The following is a 20,671-nucleotide window of genomic DNA, read 5'->3' as shown; positions in this document are numbered from 1 at the left end:
TCAACCAGTAGCTTTGCACTTCTGTAGCAAGCTATAACAGTATCAGCTCAAAGCTGAAGCTGCTACGCCCAGACCAGTATGCATTGGCTTTCAAGAGCTCTGAAACAAAATGAACTACAGCTGAAAAACAAACTAACAAACAACTGTAAACTCACAGGACTAAGGAGGCCCAAATGAACGCATCCCTGAATCTCGTGCCAGAACTAATGTATTATCTAGCAAATTCATCACGTCAAATGACAATTTAAAACTAATTGTGTGAGAAGTTCCTCCTGAAGAGATAGGAGGTAAGAAAACAAGCGGCTAATGCTTGTTCCTGCTGCAGCACAGCCCTGAGCAAGTTACTTTCCACTTTATTCCAGTTACAGCACAGACTGAAAGTGAGCTATAATACTTCTAGCCTGCTGCACAAGAACCCCATACACGCAGCACCACACAGGTATAGCAGAAAAGGACTACAGCTCATTCAAATAAGAATGTTAATTCATGGTCTTCTTCAGTCTTGATCAGCAGTGTGCTCCGTATCACCTAATACAGGTTACAGGATGCAAGATCCAAATCTTCAAAAATACCAGTAATGAAATACTAGTGCATAAAACTAGAGACAGGTGGTTACGCAGCTTACCTCTGAGGTTTTCTCTGAAGACAATTTAGCTTTAAGTCTGGAGAAAAATGGGCATCAGTGTAAGCATGCAGCTTACGTCCAGAGGCAGGTACCTAGAGACACCAAAAGTGGAGCTTCATCCGCAAATGCTTTGTCTAAGGCTTGCAGAGAGATGCTCAGTGAGTGACAGACAGTACAGGTCCCTTCCTGTCCCACTCAGTTCCCAGGCCTTGTAATTTTCAATGCGACTGCCAAAGAAATCGGAGATCCGAGTCTTTTGGCTTGATTTTCCCTTGTCTTCCCCCCTGCTGATGGCATATTAAGAAAAGGCTGAGTAATCCTACCGGCACTGCTTGCTGCCATCCCCTTTGCACTGAATAATCACTTTGGTCGTTATCTGTTTGGACCAGATCCAGGCATGCTGCACAGAAGGGGGAAAAAAAAATGAATAATCATATCAGAATTACTTCCAAAGGCACTGAAGTATCCTTCAACAGTTACCAGTAGCTGAGAGGAAGGTAAAATCCCATACATGAAAGTGCACGGGTTGCAGTTCTTCACTTTTACTGGATGTAGACAATGATATCTGCAATAAAAATTAAACTGAGTAGACGTTTTAAACCAGTGTTAGCTCTCTGCTGGACTCCAGTGACATCTACTGGTAAATGAAGAGGTTACCAAACACATTCCTTGACGATGCTAAAGCTTTACTTCCTGCAGCCCACTCACACCGTGTTCATTCCAGCAGCTCTGGCTGATAATCACGTTACAATTCGGTGTGGTTAATGGAGAATTGTACTTGTTTTTCAAAACAAAGCCTCCACCTGGCTATTAACTGCTTGGAATTGCATTACTAAGGGTATTATCAAACATCTTACTGTTGACAGCAGGACATTCAAGTAGACCCAGCTTGGAGTACACTGTGACATGTTCAACTATTTCTTTACTTGTTTGATTAACAGAACTATTGTCAGAAAGTAACTAACATCTCTTCACTTGTGTGTTTTTGCACAGACTCCAACAGTTAGCATTTCTTCAATGACAGCACAAGCAAATGAGACCATGCCTTTGCTCCTAACAGTTCCTTGCTGTTTGTAGTGCTGGTTTGTCACAGTTCTATTAGTCTTGTATGTATAACAGACATTTCTAAGCATCAATTCTGCCACCACTCGTAGCAGAATGGACACCAATACATTCACTCACAGACAGTCAGGATTCACTTTTCTGGTTTCTGGTAAGTATTTTGTGCTTGTTTATTTTTTTCCAGGTGATACAAAAACTCATTTTCTTACTCTGTGAGTGAGATTTTGTGTCGAGGAAATTCAGAAAGCATCTGGAATACTTGATTAGTAAGACAAGAAAGATCTACTTGCCTTTCCCATTGCCAGGATCAATGATCACAATTAAAAAAAGGTGTTTCCAGTGGTCTCTTAGCAAAGACCAGAATGAATAGCTCTCTTCATGGTGGAAATAGAGCTGTCACATTTCTACCTATCTTTCTGATCAGGCAATGCAGCCAAGGTAACAAATTTCCCTTTCAGATACTCAAGATAGTTTGTTTTGGAAAGGAAAATCCTCCCATGCAATATTTCACACTAACACAACTCCAAACCCCAATGCAGGGCTTTGCACATTTATTACTGGGCTGCTTCAGAAAACAGATGCATTATCCATGATGTGCATTTGGAGACACAGCAGCTACTGACTGGAGCAAATGGGCTCAATGCAATAAGAGGACACAGCACTTCTGGTCTCTCCAGCCACCATTTAGGCCCCACTGTACAAACTAATGCAGTGTACTGGCATAAGTACACTTAAGAAAATCTGTGATTGAGGGTTTTGTTCTGAGTTTGAAAGGTAAATAACCACGCATCAGATGTCAGAGCAGGGCTCTGTGTGAAGTGGTGAAAGACAGATGCATAGATGTTATTCCTGGCACTGTGCTTGCAAGCCCAGGGTTAACTTTGCTGAAGTGCACAGCGAGAGATAAACTCACAGGGAGCTGTCATGGTGACAAATTCATACAGAAAGAGAGGAATACAGTTTTCATGCACTAGCCCCTTCCGAAGAGACTCTGTACCCACACCTTGATTAACTGTGGATTCACATGTTACAATTACTACAGCAGGACTTAAGCTTCTTGTAAATTACATGTTAATTTCTCTACACACGGAGCAAAAATATTTGAGAATTATCCATTTGCTGCCTTGTGAAGGATAAGTGGGAAACTTTTCTTGGCAAGCCGGGGAAGCCTAAGTTACCTCTTTTTAAGCTGCCATTTAAACTCAATAGTTTACCTTTACAAAGAAACAAAACCAAAAGCAACCAACCAGCTACCGTTTATGTGAACAGATGCTGTGCTGTCTTCTTGAAGCTGCAGGCTGAGAGGCAGATTTGTCATGCAGCTGCATAACAAAGTCAACAAGCCTGCTCTGTTCCAGGGCTGCTATTCAGCCCCTTTTGGGCAGCAGTGAAAGAAAATCACATCAATTTCATGCTGGTTTTACTGCTCGACAAAGATACAAGCAGCATCAGATGCAGACACAAATCACGCCTAGATTGCAGAGGAGGAAGATGAAGCTTGTTGGGAAAATAAGTTATAGAAGACCAAATCAGTACTTTTACACCACTTAGTTTCGTGAGTCTTTTACTTTCGGGCACTTCTGATGCAATGGCATTGCTTCTGAAACAGCCTCAACCCTGGCTGAGTTATGCACCTTGAGCTCTATGAGCAATTAATTACAGCACGAGCAGGGCTTCTCTATCCCTACAGGAGCACAGATTTTACAGACATGAGCCTCTGCACCTGTCACCAGCATCTCACCTATGGCACACACAGGTCTCAGCACTGTGCTCTGTGCCTGACATCGCTCTCCATTAAACAACTGAACTGCAACTCAGTGTACTTGTTCGACAGCAGAGTCTCCCTGTTGTACTAAGATTCAGTTGTAATAAGAGAACTGACTTGGCTGGGGCCACACTTGTACTGCAGGTACTGTCTGCAGTCTGAGTGACTACATTTAAGCCAGCTCCTCATCAGACAGAGGGATGATGGAGCCAGCCCTGTCATGGTGTCCCTGATGCTGGGACTCCAGCTTAGGCAAATGAGGGCAAACTGGTGCAACTGTAGTGAACATTTTCATTTCCCTCCTGCGGGAAGCGGTTGAGCAAATGAAAGTCAAGCACAGCTCTCCTTCCTCATGTTGCATTGTGTACGTTATAAGCAAAATTTACCATTCTGCTATTTGATAAGGTATCTCCTGTCTGGGAAATAGAAGTGTACAGCTGCCACGTGAGTGCACCAGCAGGCTCAGCCACCCCACTACCGCTGCCTCAAGGCCAGTGGTGGTGCAGCCATAACACTTAGTCAAGCAATATGAAAAAGCAGTGAGAAGCCTCAATCAGGGTTTCCTCTGCTTTGTTTCATGCTACTTTTAAGTTCAGGCCCTTATATTCAAGCGGGGTTAAACAAGTCTAAAGTGCAGCCTCTAATCCTGAGCTGTGCTGCAGGTAAGCCTGTGCCTGACTATGGTGACATTCCTTGCTGATCACCATCCATGCCTCATTGCTGCAGACAACTACAGCTACTATCACCACTCCTGCTCTGCTCTTACTACACTGATCTGGTGGGGCCTTGACTCCTAGTGAGCTGGTGAGGCCAGCTTCCCACCTGCCTCCCTAAGCTCCTGTCAGCCCCTCCCTGCTGAGCAGTCCGTTCCTGAGGTTTTCTGATAGCAATCTCTCCTTTGAGAGAAGCAGGAAGCTAGATTCTAACCTAATATGGAACCAGACAACGACTTGGTGATAACTGAAGTGAACTGGAAGAGTTTTTGATGAACAGAAGTCCTCCCTAGCCTCTTCAGCCCTTCTCCAAGCTCCACTAATAAAGTTCACAATGCAAGTTCCCACATATTTTAGGTATGAAAAGGTTTGGGGCAACTGGACCATAAAAGTCAGACTTCAAAACAAACAAATGTATAAAGAAAGCAGCAAAGTGCTTCGCATCTATTTGTCAGAAAGCCTGCTACACACCTCTAGCACCTCATAGTATCAGACAGATTCAGTAATCAGCAGGAATAAGAATTAGCAATGAAGGCAATGATATTCACATAGTGCAGCTTACCACAAGGCATCTGTCTGAACATGAAATAGTATTTTCCTTAATTACCCGTAATAGGAAATCCCAAGATTCTCAACTGGCTCCGTCAGTTAATATTAACTACAAACTTTGGATACAGTGTAAAAAAAGACCAAATCCTGCAGAGGCAGCAGAAGCACATTATGAGGAATGCAAATATAGTTGGACTGGGAATGGCTGCATTGGCACCACTGATCCCACTCTGCTATGGAGTTTGCCAACACAACGCAATTCAATGCAACACGATGTTCAGTTAACTCACAGCACACACACAAAATGAAATGGCTACCATAGGTACGAAAGCTGGTGATTCATATCCACAAATACAGGTTCTACTACAGATGCATGAGGCAGAATTAACTTGTTTTCTTTCCATGAGTATGCCCTCTCCTGCACAAGCAGGGATACAGACAGGTCTTCTAAAGAAGGCTGGAAATCAGACACCCCCTGCTTCTGCTAAGGACTGACTTCCTGACGACCCCTGCACAAACCTTATCCACCTCACATCCCATTTCGGAGCTTCAAAATGAAAATGCTACTTTTATTCTCCTACCATCTTGGTTGGAATGCAAACATGAGTTCTTCAGTCTTTCACAACTGTCATTCCAAGATGAAAAATGCTGCACTGGAGATAAAGGAATGTTACAGCCTTTGCTTCCTCAGTACCCTGCCTTATAAGAACAGAATCTGGCCTGGCAGTCCTCTTTCATATGATGTAGTAGGACCTGACCGATACTACAGGAGTTACCACATTTGAGTTGCAGTTTGGACATTGTAATTCATAACAAAACACTGCCTTCTCACATTTTTAAAGTGAGACAAAGTCAAAAATACTTGCATATAGTAACTGATGTATTGTCCTGTTGCTATTTTACCACCAGAGTTTGACAGCAGGGGCTGCCTCAAGCACTAAAGTCTTTGCTGTAGCAATGACTGTGCAATTGCTTTCAGAAACAGCAGAAGAGCAACAAAAGCCAACTTACGACAAAAGAAGATCCCAAAAAACAGGAGGAAAGCTACCAGAAATTTGATACAGCTCTACTCTGTTTTGCTTAAATAAGCCCACATCAACCCACATGCTCAGCAACCATCAGCTTTCTGTACTTACTTCTCCAGCATTTCATTTTCACTTCTTTAAGTTGACTTATCACACAGCTGTGTGTCTGTTCATGGCAGCCCCCAGGACAAGCAGGGAACAGCCACCTCAGTTCAGCAAGGGAAGGGCCACACTTCTAGGATGCAGTGTGGAAACACATTACATTACCAATGAACGCTAAGAATAGCTTGAATAGCAATTAAAAGACAAGCGCAAGGATTTCAGTGAGCCATAAAGCCTTGTTAACAACAGTATTAAGATCTTACGTTTAGTTAAAACACAATAATCGCAGATGCCTGAAAGCCGTACGAGTTATTCTATAGCTGCTGAGCTTCATTTTGCCAACATGCAATAAGGATTAGCTGCTCCTTAATGAGCGCCAAATATACTAACAAGGCTGGAAGCACTAGCTTTCTATTACCTATAAGTAACCTGCAGACACAGGACGACAGAATAAGCCCAAAATCAAGATAAAAAGTCACCCTGTAGATCAGCCAGGAAGGCTGTGACTGATTTAGAGATCAGCACTTATGCAACAAAGCCCAAAGATCACAAAGACCTAAAACTGAGTTTAAGGAGAGCTCCTGGGCTGAGGGCCAGAGGATGTGGGTTCCAGGCAAGGTTGGTTAGTCACATTTCATTCATTTACAGTAAACAGAAGAAACCCAGCACCACCATTCTTCAGAGAATCCAGTTTTTCAAGCACTGTATTTGTAAAAAACAAAGATATTTTGGAAGATCTGTATTGCCTCAAATAGATATCACAGGGCTACCTAAGCTCCCTTGCTCTTACAGATTAATTTTCAGGCAGTTATCGGCACATCTGGCTCCGCACAGGACTCAGCAGGTGATCACATTCCTCTCAGCCTCGTGACAGCTCTGCACTGTGCTCATTTGCAGCCATTCAGCTACTTCTTGGAACATGACAGGAGCGCTGCGTGTTGCTTGAATTGGTGCAGCCAGTTCTGTTGCTCCCAACTGCTGCTTCAAAGAACATCCAGCAGCACCTTGCAGACTAGGCTAAGACTATGTCCTCCTCAAATCAGGGGTCTTCATAATGCCTCCACTGGGCAATCCATGAGACAATGTGCAGGAGATTCTTGGCTATTATCCCCATCTGTTTTATTACATATATATGTTTATATCTTAAAACTACATTTCCTAAAGATCTTAGCAATCAATCACTGTCTGCTAGACAATATAATTAATCATAACAATAAAAGCTGTGTGGCCAAGGATCTCACTTTTCACTCTCTGAGAATTGCTCTGATCAAGCACTAGGAAGTGAATTAAGAGGTAAAATATTGATATTATAACAAATATTACTTCTGAAAAAGAACTAAGGGAGAGACATATGAGAAATGTGGACCTTTACGGGCTCTAGAGTCAATGGGTGAAAAACACTTTTCAACAGATACAGAAAGCTTTTGGATATTTTTCACCACAGATGATAAAGAAAGGAAAGAGAAATGCAGAGGAAGATGGATACAGCAAAATAAAAGGGAATGAGCAAGAAGGCTTTCAAAGGCCTTGGACTCTTTGCTGTACTGTATCAGAAATCCTCGCTTAGTTAACGCTCCTATTTCACTAAATAAAAATATTTCCTGTGAGATATCAGGCTGGATCATACTGGATGTCTTGCTGCAGAAAAAGAATGAAGACAAGGCACTCTAGTTTTGTCACGTGATATAATAGTGGGAAGTAAAGGTACTGTCCCTTGTCAATGCTTTCCATTTAAAAATAGGGAATACATATTAAAGAAATTAGAATCTGCCCATTTATTTCATGCAAAACAAGCTACTCGCTCTACCCATGTAAAACGCTTCAGACTTGAATACAGTTGTTTGTGAAACAGACTTGAAGTTTAAACATCTGAGTCTGGCTGAGCCCTGTGTCTTCTCTCAGGGACTCGTTAGTCTTGTTGTGATTGCAGTTGCTTGAGCAGTGTAATCAAATGAAGGAACAATACATACAAGCCCAGTTTCATTCTCTAGTTCAACAGGCTGCTCTAAACTAGAAGAATAATCTGTAGCCATTTTTGCCAAGTACTGCTAAAACTCCTTTAGCTTAGAGCTGTTTTTTAGTGGAAAATAATTCCATTCTCCTTATCTAGCTTTTAAAGCCAGAACGATGCCGTTTGGGAACTAAATCACAAATAACCAGGTCAAACTATATTTACCAAATGGCTTCTACATATTTATCTTTTCTAACACTGGTCATGAACTATTTAAAGCTTGATTTATTTTTTTTATTTTTTAATCAGAGTAAATGCAATCTGTTCCAAATGGCTGTCATTCGGCTGGCTTGTCACATGAAGCAAAATGCTGCAATATAGCTTTGCTTTGTAGGGGAAAAGATGTTTCTTCGTTTACATTCTGTCACGTCCCCTGCAATGACTGCTTTCTTCATTAAGCTGGTAAAAAGCTTTGAAATTTGTGGAAAGCATCTCAGCAAAAGCTTCTCAAAGATTTCCTTACAAATTTGTTGCACCTTTCTGGGCACGCAAAGAGTTCTTGAACACAAAATCAGGGGGACTACAATAAGAATTTCTAAACTTCTCCATGCAAGCACTGTTAAATTTGCAGCAGATTGGGTCCACCAAGTCTGTTATGGAAAATAGCTTGTTTTTGTGCCTTTCAAATTTCCAACAAAGCTAAATACTTATTCTTCCCCAGACTGAAAAACATCAGAATGAATAAAGGATAAAGAAAAAGTGGGAGAAGGAAAGAAAGAGTTGGCATTTGGGAGAGAAGAAAGAAGCAACGAAGGTGGGAGGAAAATGAAAGTTTAGTGGGTTGCAAAGGAACAGAGTGAGGTGAATTGAGAGAAGAGAAATTATCACTAAGGCAACACCAAGAGTGCAAGAATAGAACAGCTTAAGTTAAATAAATACACTATTGCTTGAGCTCTCAGACTTTCAGGAAACATGACTCAATTATTTCTGTACAAAAGTTCTTTGAAGCTCCATCCTACCGTTTGTTTTGTCCACAGTTACACCTGCAGCTCACCTTCAACATGACTCAGACACTGATGATGGTGGCATCTTCTGAACTGGTACTATGCATGCAGCGGTTCTTACTATAGCAACTCCTGAAAGAACACAGCTCTCTTTCCTGTGTTTGTCATGATGAGATCAGATCTCCGCATTTTGAGTGACATAAATTACTGACTCCTCTAGCAAGGATCTGTCAGTGAAATGGGTATAGCAATGCTTCCTTTCCTAACAAGCAGAGGATCTTCTAAAACTAAGAATGCTTAACCTGCCACACACTGACGATACCATTAAAATCAATACAATTTAGCATATGCTTTACTGTTACTTATTATAAACTTAATCACATCCTTATCAGTTTTGATAGAAGCTAAATGATACCAATTATTTTATGTTACACTCTTACAGGCTTTCTACATTTTTTTCATCTATAAGCACTTTTGGAAAGTTGCTTGGTTTTCAGAAATCAGCTTTATTAGGATTTGTTTTATTTATAGGTAACTTTAACCTTGTTTATTACATTCAGTTAGAGCACAATCTTGGTTCTTTTAAACTGCTTCTCTAAGAAACAGCAACTTCCAGGCACAAAGAATAAAGACAATAAATGGGCCAGAGGGATAGAACAAAGGAAAAGAAATTAATAGTAGGGTCTGAAGTTACTGTATCCCTTGTAATGCAAGGAGAAACGTAGGATGACCAATATCATTACCTTCTGAAGATCTTCAATGTCTTCAGAACATCTTTTCTATCACCCCCCCACCACCAGAAGTGTCTTTCCGTAAGATGCTAAGTGGTTGGAATGAGAAATATACCTGCTCCCATCTTGCTCCTGTTCTACTTTTCAGAGTAATATCTGTCTTTTGGTGAGCAAAACCTGGGAGTCACCCTTTCCATCTGCCTTGGATGCAAAGTCCATTTTTGCTTAAGTACAGCTGCTTGTCCTGAGGAGTCCCTTCTTGGGACAGATGAACACAGTGATAAATTTGCTTTAGAAATTTGTGATCCTCTCACACAAATGTTATATCAGAACCTTGAACAAGATCAACAAACTCAGTGTTATTAGAGATTCCTTATAAAACATACATTTGAATTGACTTACCTTATCATAACCCTTTAAACCTTTCTTCTACCTAAAGAACACCTGCAATGACGTTCCTGTAATGAAACAGCCTTTAATTCTCTTGATAAAATAGATAAGCTTATTTGGCGTTTTGTTTAGCCAAAAGAAAAGGAATCAAGATGGCAGAGTCGCTGTATTTCATTATTTCCCACATCATTAACTTCTGGTGCTACTTAGAACTTCACTATAAAACATCCCCAAACAGTTAACTATCAACCAAAGGCAGTTTAGCTAGATATTTCCTAAGAATTTTACTGCTCTAATCCTGAAAATGTTAAGTACTTGAGTTCCTTTACTGTATTTCTGAAAGAAATGTTTAGGAACCCCAGGCAAAACGTTTGGAAGTAGTTCATTAACAGGGACTTATTTTAGCATTTTTTAAAATGAAAAACAGAGTTCATGCTTTTGGTATCACTTGAAGATTTATTATCACACAGACAAGATCATCTGCTCTCTGACTAGCTCTAATGTTAATGATCATGCAGATTACTTTCAGGAAGTAAGCCTCCTACAAACCACTGATGACTTTTCGGATCCATTAGTCTGTTATGCATTATTAATTTGAAGCATTACTGATTAATGTTGTAAGTAGATTCATTTCTGCTCCTACAATACCAAGAACTAGCACCTCTTGTTATTAGATGAGTGGTATGTTACTGCTTGATATATTCAGTTCCTCTGTTAGCTTCCATCCCTTCCTCTGCTCTTATCTGTCCCCCGTTCTGCTGCCCTGTTTGCCCCCTTAGCTTTACCCAGCGCCAGTGTTCTCATGTTTCATGCCCAGCAATACAGTAGAGTGCACGCAGAGTGACCAGCCCCCGCACAACCAGATCCAGCCCTGCAATCTCTTGAGTCCAGAACCTATAAAAGACCACTTTATCTTTTTAACTAGCACCTTACAGAATGTGCATGTTCCTCTAGCTTTCATCTAGATAGCTAGTTAATTATTTCCTGCAGTAAGAATACTTCAGTCATTAACACTCTGAATTCAGCTACCTTCAGTTTCCCGCATGCTCTTCTACAGGTATCTTAAAGCTTGTTTCAGACCACAGACATTTTGCATGCTTATGTAAACAAAAGCATGGGAACGCATTATATAATATGCTCTTTTTAATGCACCCCAAGATACCCTTGGCCTTCTTGTCCACAAGGGCATGCTGCTGGCTTGAGGCCGACCTGTTATCTACTAGGACCCCCAGGTCCTCCTCAGTATTGCTCTATTTATTTCCTCCTTAAAAATCACAGAGCACTTAAACAGCATGAGTTTGCTGAGAAGAGCTGTTGAATCCATTAATGATGAACATTCCTCTACGAAGAGCAAGCATAAGAAGCAGATTTTAGAAGCTGTGGATCTTGCAGGCATGTTTAAGAATAAAAAGGGGCGAAGAAACATCTGGTGTTCACTGAACCTTTGTAAACTGTTTTAAGACAAGTTCAGTTGGTATTTTGGACACAACAAAGGGAGAGACATTCTGCATCTCATCCAATGGAATACAGAAATACTAAACAGACTTCCCTTCAGGAATACTTTCTCCTTTGTTTTTCCTTTCCTACACCAAGAAATCAGAGATAATCACTATAAAGGCTTTTGAATTTCATTCCCCAGACCTATGAAAACAAGCCTTTGATTTCAAGAGAGAAGTACAAGTGCTAATAATTGGTATTAGTACAAATGTATAAATAATATTGACTTGGAAAACACCTATTTGCTCCAAGGTAAACATGTATAGAAAAATGTGTCAGGATCTAAGCTTTAAGGTTTCCAGCTGTCGACTTACCAGCAAACCAAAGAGTACTGTTCAATAAATAAATGACTTATTTCCTTCTATTTCTCTCCTACACATGCAAGGAAAATGTCATGTGAAATATCATTTCTGACTTTCTCACAGACACATTGTATTCATCACTGGCTAAGCCAGAGGGATTCTTTAGCACATCCAAAACATGAGAATATTTTACCATTCAAACCTGATTTGTTCCCTTATATCAAGAAGGAGAGTCACCATCAATGAAAGTCAGAGCCTCAGCAAAATTCTAGTAGTAAGTGCTGGAGTGTGGTGCTCTCTTGAAGACTATGCAGTGAACCGTCCTTTTCCACAGCAGTAAATCTTCACCTCAGGTACAAAACTGCCTTCTCTATCTCCTGCTAAACATACACCGGTTTTGACCATGCATGGGATAAGCAAAGAAACAGTTGAAAAACAGGAGTACCCCTGGCAATTTACAGGCTGTGATGTCAAATGATGAGTCTGCAACACATTTGTTAACTAATGACACACCACACCAGAGCTGCATTACCAGTTATGACACAGGTCACTTTGTCCCTCCCTAATATCTAGCCTTGGTTAACCCCTGGAAGTTAACCAACCTCACTCCTCAGCTCCAGGAGTTTAGCAGCTCGTGTTTTTAGACTGTACTTATCATATTCTGATAAATAGACATTTGAAACAACTCATAGCAAAACATGAAAACAGAGAAGTGAAAGCACTGAACTTTTACAAACGACATAATGCAACACCCCTGTATTTACATTAATTCTGTTTTTTATACTTGATCTGTTTGGAAATTATTTCAGTGTTTGGCACACAATATTTTCTTACAACGTGGAGGTTCTTTGTGCTAAAAGGATGTCAATTACTTAATTTATAGAAGACTTGGAGTTTGCTGACTATAACAGAAAATTAAAATAGAATGGGGAAGGGTGGAGGGAGCATCTTTAAATCTAACCACAGCAGCTTCAGAGACTGAGAGAGCACTATTCTGTGTGACATACATTACTTCTCCTGTTCCTTGCTTTTAATACAAAGTCAGTTTAACATAATGCACACTAATTACCTAGGCTTGGTGACTGTCTGAGTTGCAGTCAAAAAACCTATTAATCCAAACTGAAAGTTAGCGTGCCACCATTTCTCCCATTACCTGGAGACCATTTCATTTTCAAATCAGTAAATTTCTATTGGAATTCATTAAGTATAAGATGAGAAATAGGCATTATTGCTGACAATGTTCCTTATCGTTATTTATTGAAAAAGGACAGGTATGACAGCTATTCAGTACCCCCTGCTTTTATACTAACGATTTATGTTCAGGGAAAGCTGTGAACGGTTCAAGCCTCTGGCAAAACAAGACAAACATCTGTTGTGAACAAAGATGTTTAGTACAATGCTACATACTGCAGTCTAGCATGAAGAAAAGTTTCTGCCTTAAACCTCCACAGCAGAAGAGCTGAACTGTATTCTAACTGAAGGCTTATGAAGACTTCTTTACTGAGAAGGAAAGAACATTTTTCTTGGTTTACATGCTGTTATGGTGCGATAAGATCATCAGAAGAGAAGGAATAGCACAGAGAAGGACAAGAGACCTGGGATGGTAATTACCCATTAACATCCTTGAGTCAAAACTTAATTTTTGGGAACAACTAATCCTAGCAACAAGAAAAAAGAAGGTAGAGAGAGCCTGCATCTCTGCAGGTTCTGGTGAATTTTTGAAAGGCACTTGCATACCACAGAGAGAGTTGCTGAGCTGTGGTGAAAAGTGGTTTATAGTATGGCTACATTCTAAATTACATAAAGCTTTCCAATAGAGGCCGTATTAGCTTTCAGATGTCTGCGCTAAAGAGCGATTTGACTTGAACCAAAGCAACTTTGCGGTTCACACTGCAGCTTTTCTTTGTCTTGACTTTTGTGTTGACAACCTGAAATTACACTCTTTCTTGCATTACAGACTCATTTTACAAACCCACAAAAGCTCTGCAATATTTGAGTTTGATCAGCAAAATATGCGGTGAGAGGCACAGATGTATTGAGCTGTATAGTACAGGAAGCTGGAAGAGTATGATAGGGAAATCTCAACATATTCTTGCACTCTTTCCCAGTATGCTGCTTTTAGTCTCTGGATGTTGGGATTAAATAGACCTTGGAACTGAATCAGAGTAGTCATTCTGGGATTTTTATGTTACTAGAGATGTAATTACTCTTAATGTAATGAAACATGATTTAAAATGAAAATATCCCCCAAGACCTCCTGTTCAGAATTTCCAAAATATTGGAAAATTCGAAATCCCTATTTAAGATGTTAAGTAAATGGCCAGATGTTAGATGATACTGAGGATCACTTAAGTGCAATATAGTAAGCACTCTGTACCTGAGAAAAATCTCTGCAGCTATTAAGAACTTATTTTAGTAGATAAAATTTATCAAGAACTTGAGACTCAGGGTCTCTTAGTAACTCAACTGAACTAACAGGTCTTACTTGACCTTACCAGCCTCACCTGGTATCCCATCCACTCACCTCCACCCAGGAAGCTCCATTTAATCTTAAGCCTGATCCTTCACTGCCTAACTGTGCATATGCTTAGTCACTGCCCACATCGATCTGGCTCTGGATACTGTCACTGATCCTTCTTTTTGCTTCTAGTCTTATCTCAGACCTGCTTTGCTGTCATGTGCCTGTCTGATAGCCCAGAGTCCTGGCTGATCCTGGCTGCCATCCCTGGGTTTGCCTGGCTCATCCTGTTCATCCTGATTTACTACAGTTTTCTTGGCCCCTACAGAGCCACCGGCACTTGCTACTCTTGGATTTGGTCTAACATGAATACTCTAATTTTGAATTACTGCTTTCACTTCTTAAATTGATCTTAGTTCAGTTTTTGTTTGATTTAGTGTTTGAATACCTGGCCATTTGATTTCAAACCATCCCCAGGAGAAAAAAAAACGCTGTTCTTCTTGCTCTACAGATCTTGCACTGGAGTTGCAGCAGATCCAAGTCACTTGTGAAAACATTAAAGAATTTCCTCTGGAGAATAAGGTCCTGTAGTGTTCAAATCAACAGAGGAAAGGAAATAAAATGACTGCTTTCCTACTCTAGAGTCTCAGGTAACAAGCACCACTAGGAAAGAAACATGCTTTGGCTTCTGTACAGTGCCTGAAAAGTTCCTATGGGAGAACTTACCTCGATTAATTAACACCAGCTTTGTGGTACCCTGTGACGGGGATCCCAAACCCTCAAGTGGCAAGAGCTGAGTTAGTAGAGCCATTTTGTTTTTATGTTACATGAGGAGTTGGTCCGTGATAAATGTTCAGAAGAACTTAATTCTGTAAGGGCAATTTGACACAGAAACTTACAGTGCATTCTGTGGAATATCTATTTTGGTCAACTGCAGAATCAAGTCCCAGAAGGTATACAGTCCCTTATGGAGGAAATATTTATGTTCAGAAAACAGGTTTGACTTCTTTTGGTATCTAACTTAAGAAGGCTGCCATGAAATTATTTCCCTATTCTTTCTACAGATTAACCAACATGATCTTTATTGACTCACTGTCTGCACTTCACTAAAGCACACAGGGGACATGGCAGCTGCCTGATGGTGGCAACTAATTCTGATTGCTTCAAAAGTTTATTTGGCAGCTCAGAGAAACAAACAGCTGCAACCTCTCAGTTTAAAGGAAATCAAAGAAAGTAACTCCAACACAAGTCAGAAACGAAAAGACTGAGTAGAAAAACAGCTCTGTGTGGAGCAGGCACGACTACAAAATTACAGCAAAGTGAGAAATGATAGATTGTCTTTGAGAGGATCGGTGCCAGTGCTTTCCATCATTTTAATTCACATGCATACTTGTAAAATGTTTATTTATGCAGAAGGCTTTCAAAACCAAAACTACGTTCATACTAAAACAAAAACCCTGAGCTTCAGTTGGCCATCTATTGTAACCATGCCGTACTACTCAGCAACTGATCAGCAAAAACTAAGCAGAGCAAAGGAGATGTCTGATGCTACCAAGGAACTAAAGCCCACCTTATTACTGTCATGCCTAGAAATGCTAGCCAAGTCAGAGCATTACACCAGCACAGAGTGAAAAAGTCCCTCCTCCACAAAACTTAGAGTATAAAGGGTAAAGAAACAAACGCATGCTGAAGGGAAAGTAGAACATAATAAGACAAAGTAGGTCAGCAGGCTCCTTGTGCCTGCAGCCCAGCTATTGTCAGTGTCTTTTGTTGCCTCTGCTACCAGCATGAGGAACTGCACAAAGACAAGCAAATCATGCATGCTGGAAGTTGTGTTCAGTGAACAACGGAAGTGAGCAACACTGGCTGACAGGGGGTGAGAGCTGGAACGCCAAAGCTGTCTGAAAGATGACAGATAGATAACCCATCAAGGCCCTTGGACAAGAAGACCAGCAAGACGTACCTGAATTAAAAGGAAAGGGGGAGTGACAGAAGGAGACACGTGGCAATAATTATCAAAGCAATGAGCTGGGGACAGGGTCAAGAGGAAAAGGGCTCAAAGCGGGTGGGATGTAGCCACAGCATTGGTAATAGGCTGTACAGTCACATTGACACTAGCATCCTGACTGCATCCTCATGATAATTGACTGTTACATTCCATTAATCAAAGTGAGAGGGAAAGGATGTCATAGCAACTGAAACAGAAGTCAGCGAGGATACAGATTAGGAATTTAGCAGAGAAGATACCAATGCAGTCCATATTGCATCAAGTTATACAAAGAAGTAGCATAACATAGAGGTCTCATACAAACACTTAGGGATCGAAGTCCAAGATGATGACAGTTTCCTCCTATTCAGCCTGTCCAGACACCTGAAAGCACTGGGCACAGTGCAGGGTATAACAGCAAATTACAGGGCACCTGCAACAAGCTGCTGAGACTTAAGCTACAGTTGGTGATAAAGCTGTCTGCTTATTAGTGCAGTAATACAATTTTCTCTCAGCAGTGGATTGGCAATCATGTCTTGTTTTCCAATTTTCCCTTTTTTAAACATAATCACTGACAATACTTGCAGAAATGACAGGATATCTTGCACAGGGAGTACTAACACATGACAGCATGTGACAGGAAACATAGCTGAATAGCCATTAAGGTAGCTAGCGTATTCTCTGTGGATTGTTTGAAGATAATAGCGCTATTATTTGTAGATAAAGAAAATAATTCTTTAATACCAGATGTGACCACAAATTTTTATTACCCTCCAGTTATCATGAGCTATTATGCTGCAAACCCCAGGGTTTGCGCTTTGATTGCTGTGTGTAGGTACAAATTGCTTCTTATTGTTCCTCTTCATTTAGTCTTTCCATCAGAGATTGGGCTGTCTCCATTTCTGTATCTTACCCATCAAGACACTCCTACAGCTCCCCCAGATGCCCATCATGATAAGCTTCAGTAATTTCTAGAGAAAATGCTACTAATTCACCATTTTTATCATTTTGTAAATAGGATATTTTTCCTACCTGGAGTAGTATGATCTGCTTCCTTTTTCACACATGAGAAGGGCTGGAAAGGTGATCACTTGGCCACTGGCAATAGTAAGCTAACAAGTGAAGTTCTTTGAGATGATTTAGGCTAACCAGCTTTCCCTAGAGAAGGGTGGGCTTTTCAGGAGAGAAGGATGAACTAGAAAGTTCAGCCCACAGAGCAAATGAACAAGCCTCCAAAAGGAGGCACTGAAGATTGAACTTGGCTGTGCTGAAGAGGGCCATGCATGATGACTCTCGTCTTCAGGCTCTGAGGAAGGACAAGAGGGACAGAGGTGGGTAGACCTTTCCAAACTACCTGACATGGGAGCCATGAGACACTAGAGTAAGCTGGAAACATTGCTAGGGAAACTAAGGCAGAGTAACTGCTGGAGAGCATCTTGCCATAGAGAGGCAGTCTAATGCTGTGCCACAGACACAAATTCAAACTAGAGAACACTGACAGAATCCTTTCATCTCCATTAAACTGAGGGTTTTCTTTGCTAAGATTTAGCAAAACATTGTACTTGAATGGACTCTCCTCCACTACTGCTCCTAGTCTGGCCTTTCTGTGCTCAGCCCACCCTGTATTCTTAGTTCCCTGATGTAGGGTTGCAGTGCTGCTCCACACCTGCTGGCTGTTCCCGGTGATTCCTGTTACTGCTCTTTACCACAGATCTTTGCTACTCTATAAAATCAAAACTACCCACGAGGTGAATTATATTCACTTCCACAGCTGAGCAGAACCTGCATTGATCTAATATTTTCTATTTAGTCTATTGATTTTTGGGGTAGTCCCAAGAGCACATTCCCATAAACGGCCATATAGAACTTCATATTCAGTTTAACAGTTTTATTTCCAAAGAGTGTTCTTGCCCCTTGTCAAATCACTACAGGCATGAACACCTAAATGCAATGTCTATGATTAATAGAACATAAAAGATGTATATAAGACAGTTGTCTGCCTGCAAGGTTATTTGGGATACCAGAGAGCAACATACCATTTAGGAATAGCTAGGAAGTGAAAGAATTCCCACTTGACAGGGCCTAGCTGTTAAAAGACAAAAATAATAAGGAGAGTGGAAAAACCTTTATAAAACTATTTATTTTTCACCCACCTAATTGAGCATGTAACCCTGTTGTACTAGCACAAAAGCAGGCCTCTGAAAATGCTTCTGAGAAGCCTAATAATAATAATAATAGGTAATATTAGATAATGAGTACTACAACAGCAGGTACTCAGGGTTAACAAATCCAATAGAGATGGGAATAGGGAAGGAACAGACTTATGCAGAATCACAGAACCATCAAGGTTGGAAAAGACCTCCAAAACCATCTAGTTCAACAGCCCACCTATCACCAGTACTTTTCTACTACTCCATATAGCATAGTAATGCCTTTTGAACAGCAGATGTTGAAAACGGGTACGTACTCATGTGAAAATTCAGTAATTCCTTTCTCTATCCTATAGATATGCATGAGGATGCAGCATGTTTACAGAGTAAGCAGAGCACAATTAAACTTCCTAGTCAGCTGCTGAGGTGTATCTTTTAATTGAGGATAAGAAAACAGTACTTGGTACATTAAAAAGAAGTTGCTTTCCTTCTTTGGGTTGTTTTCCTTCCTTTGAAACTGAGAAAAAGCCTCTGGAGAAATGACAAATGGCAGTCCTACTAATCAAGAAAGAATCTGATGCTCTCCTCACACCATCTTAATTTTCCACTAGTGAGATGAAATGGAGTTTAGGCATTGCAATCCCCAGAATGTTTTACAGGCATCATCACTCATTCTCCCCCCCACTGTAACAGGGGTAAAAAATAAAACCATATAACTTGTTAGTAAGCCCTCTAAATGCCCAACTCCCATGCTCTATGCCTTCTTAGTCTGTGATATCTCAAATTCCAGAACTGTACCTGCACTCAAAGAAGGGTTAGAGTTAACTTGGCCCCTTATTGATTGGTCTGATCCTATTTCTCCATCCTGGGTTTGAAGGAGAGATTAAGGAAGCCCAGGTGTTTTTGTGTAAATGTATCTCGGGGATATAATGCCTGGCTAACCATAGACAGCCCTAGTCTTCCAGCTGTCCTGGCCCTTTCCAACAGCAACCTGTTCATTTTCTAAGCATCAGGCTCCCCATTCCTCCACTTTACTCTGCATTCCTGCAGACAAACAAACATATAATTCCTTCCAGTCAAAGAGAAACCAAAAAGAAACCATTCCCTTCCACTGGTTGAGAAGGAAATCCCTGTACTCGTCTGGACTTCATTAAGCTTTACCCACAAATTACCTTTCCTTTGTCCTATTAGGACATTTTCTCAATTTCACGGTAGGACCTCAGAGTCTTTGTGCTATTTCTGCCTGTGTCTTATAAAAAGCCATGAACAGGAATTAATTACCAGTAGCGAGAGATGCAGTTGAAAGAGCTCTAAAACTGAGGAGGATGTTCTCACCATACCTCAAAGTGACAGAACGCAGAGAGAGGAATTCTGGCAGGTTTTATTTTCTCTAGAACTGACTCTGCATGGCAATTCAGACCCGGGCCATCAGCCAAGTGGGTTTCCGCTGTGATTCACACAAGACTGCAGAGGAAGTGTTAGAAAAATATAAGATGTGCAGAGTGGCTTTAGAAAATAGCAGGAGTCATTAACTGATACATTTTCTCCATTCCACTATGCAAGGAAAGAACAAACTTCTGTTGGAGAATAAACAGGGGAAAGGCAGAAAGCAAAGTTCTCCCTCCATATCCAGAAGTCTACAGTTCCAATAACTTAAAGTGAAATAACCATATTTATAAAGAAAACAATTATTGCTCACTAAATTAATCTGAATTTGTAACATCAAATTGTTAAGAGCAGAGCATAATACTACCCAACTTCTTTGAACATAAAAGTTCACCAAAACAGGGGATCTCATTTTCCTTCCTTTCTCCACGTTTCAATCATTAGAATGTACTTTCTGTGCTACTCTTGCTATCATTACAAGCTCTTGCCAATTTCATATTGTAGCTTTCTGAAATGACTCTTACCTTTACACTACTAAAAAGGAAAATTATCTTCTAGGAAGTCCTGTCCCTTGAGGAGACCAACATCATTATTTGCTGCCTTGTAGCTGCAGCGTGCTAAATGCTTGCTGCAGCAGCCAGCACAAGGAAACAGCGATTGAGTTCACATCAACTTCTTCTGAAGTTCGTATAATCAGCACCACAACTGCTATCACAATGATATTTATGGGTACGATGCGAGATTTTGACAGTAGGGAAGAGCACACCCTAGAAAATGACCAGAGAATCCCATTCAACAAAACTTATCAGGTGATTTGTCAGATCTGAGCTCAGTTCTGCCCCATGTGGTAGCTAGTTTAAGCCTAGCTTAGGCAGATCTAACCCTACAGGGATGTCCAAAGAAATCACTGCTTCTCACTATATATCGACTGATAGTTAATTTAAAAGTAGCTCAGTTAAACAGCCTGCAGAATC

The 20,671-nt window shown here is 40.7% G+C and overlaps 1 protein-coding gene across 2 annotated transcripts in view; it reads right to left on the bottom strand.

The window, feature by feature from the left end:
- Nucleotides 1-20,671, bottom strand: part of WAPL (WAPL cohesin release factor) — a 112,011-nt gene that overhangs the window by 59,230 nt on the left and 32,110 nt on the right. For both annotated transcript variants that reach the window (XM_072339992.1, XM_072339993.1), the window contains 2 exons: nt 949-1,025; nt 626-717 (listed from right to left, as the gene is read on the bottom strand). The gene's annotated coding sequence lies outside the window, so the exon portion shown is untranslated. The remainder of the gene's footprint in view (nt 1-625; nt 718-948; nt 1,026-20,671) is intronic.

This window comes from Excalfactoria chinensis, chromosome 6, assembly GCF_039878825.1.
Source record: "Excalfactoria chinensis isolate bCotChi1 chromosome 6, bCotChi1.hap2, whole genome shotgun sequence".
Lineage (NCBI taxonomy): Eukaryota > Metazoa > Chordata > Aves > Galliformes > Phasianidae > Excalfactoria > Excalfactoria chinensis.
The sequence above is the reverse complement of the archived record's forward strand: the minus strand, read 5'-3'. Positions and strand labels throughout refer to the sequence as shown.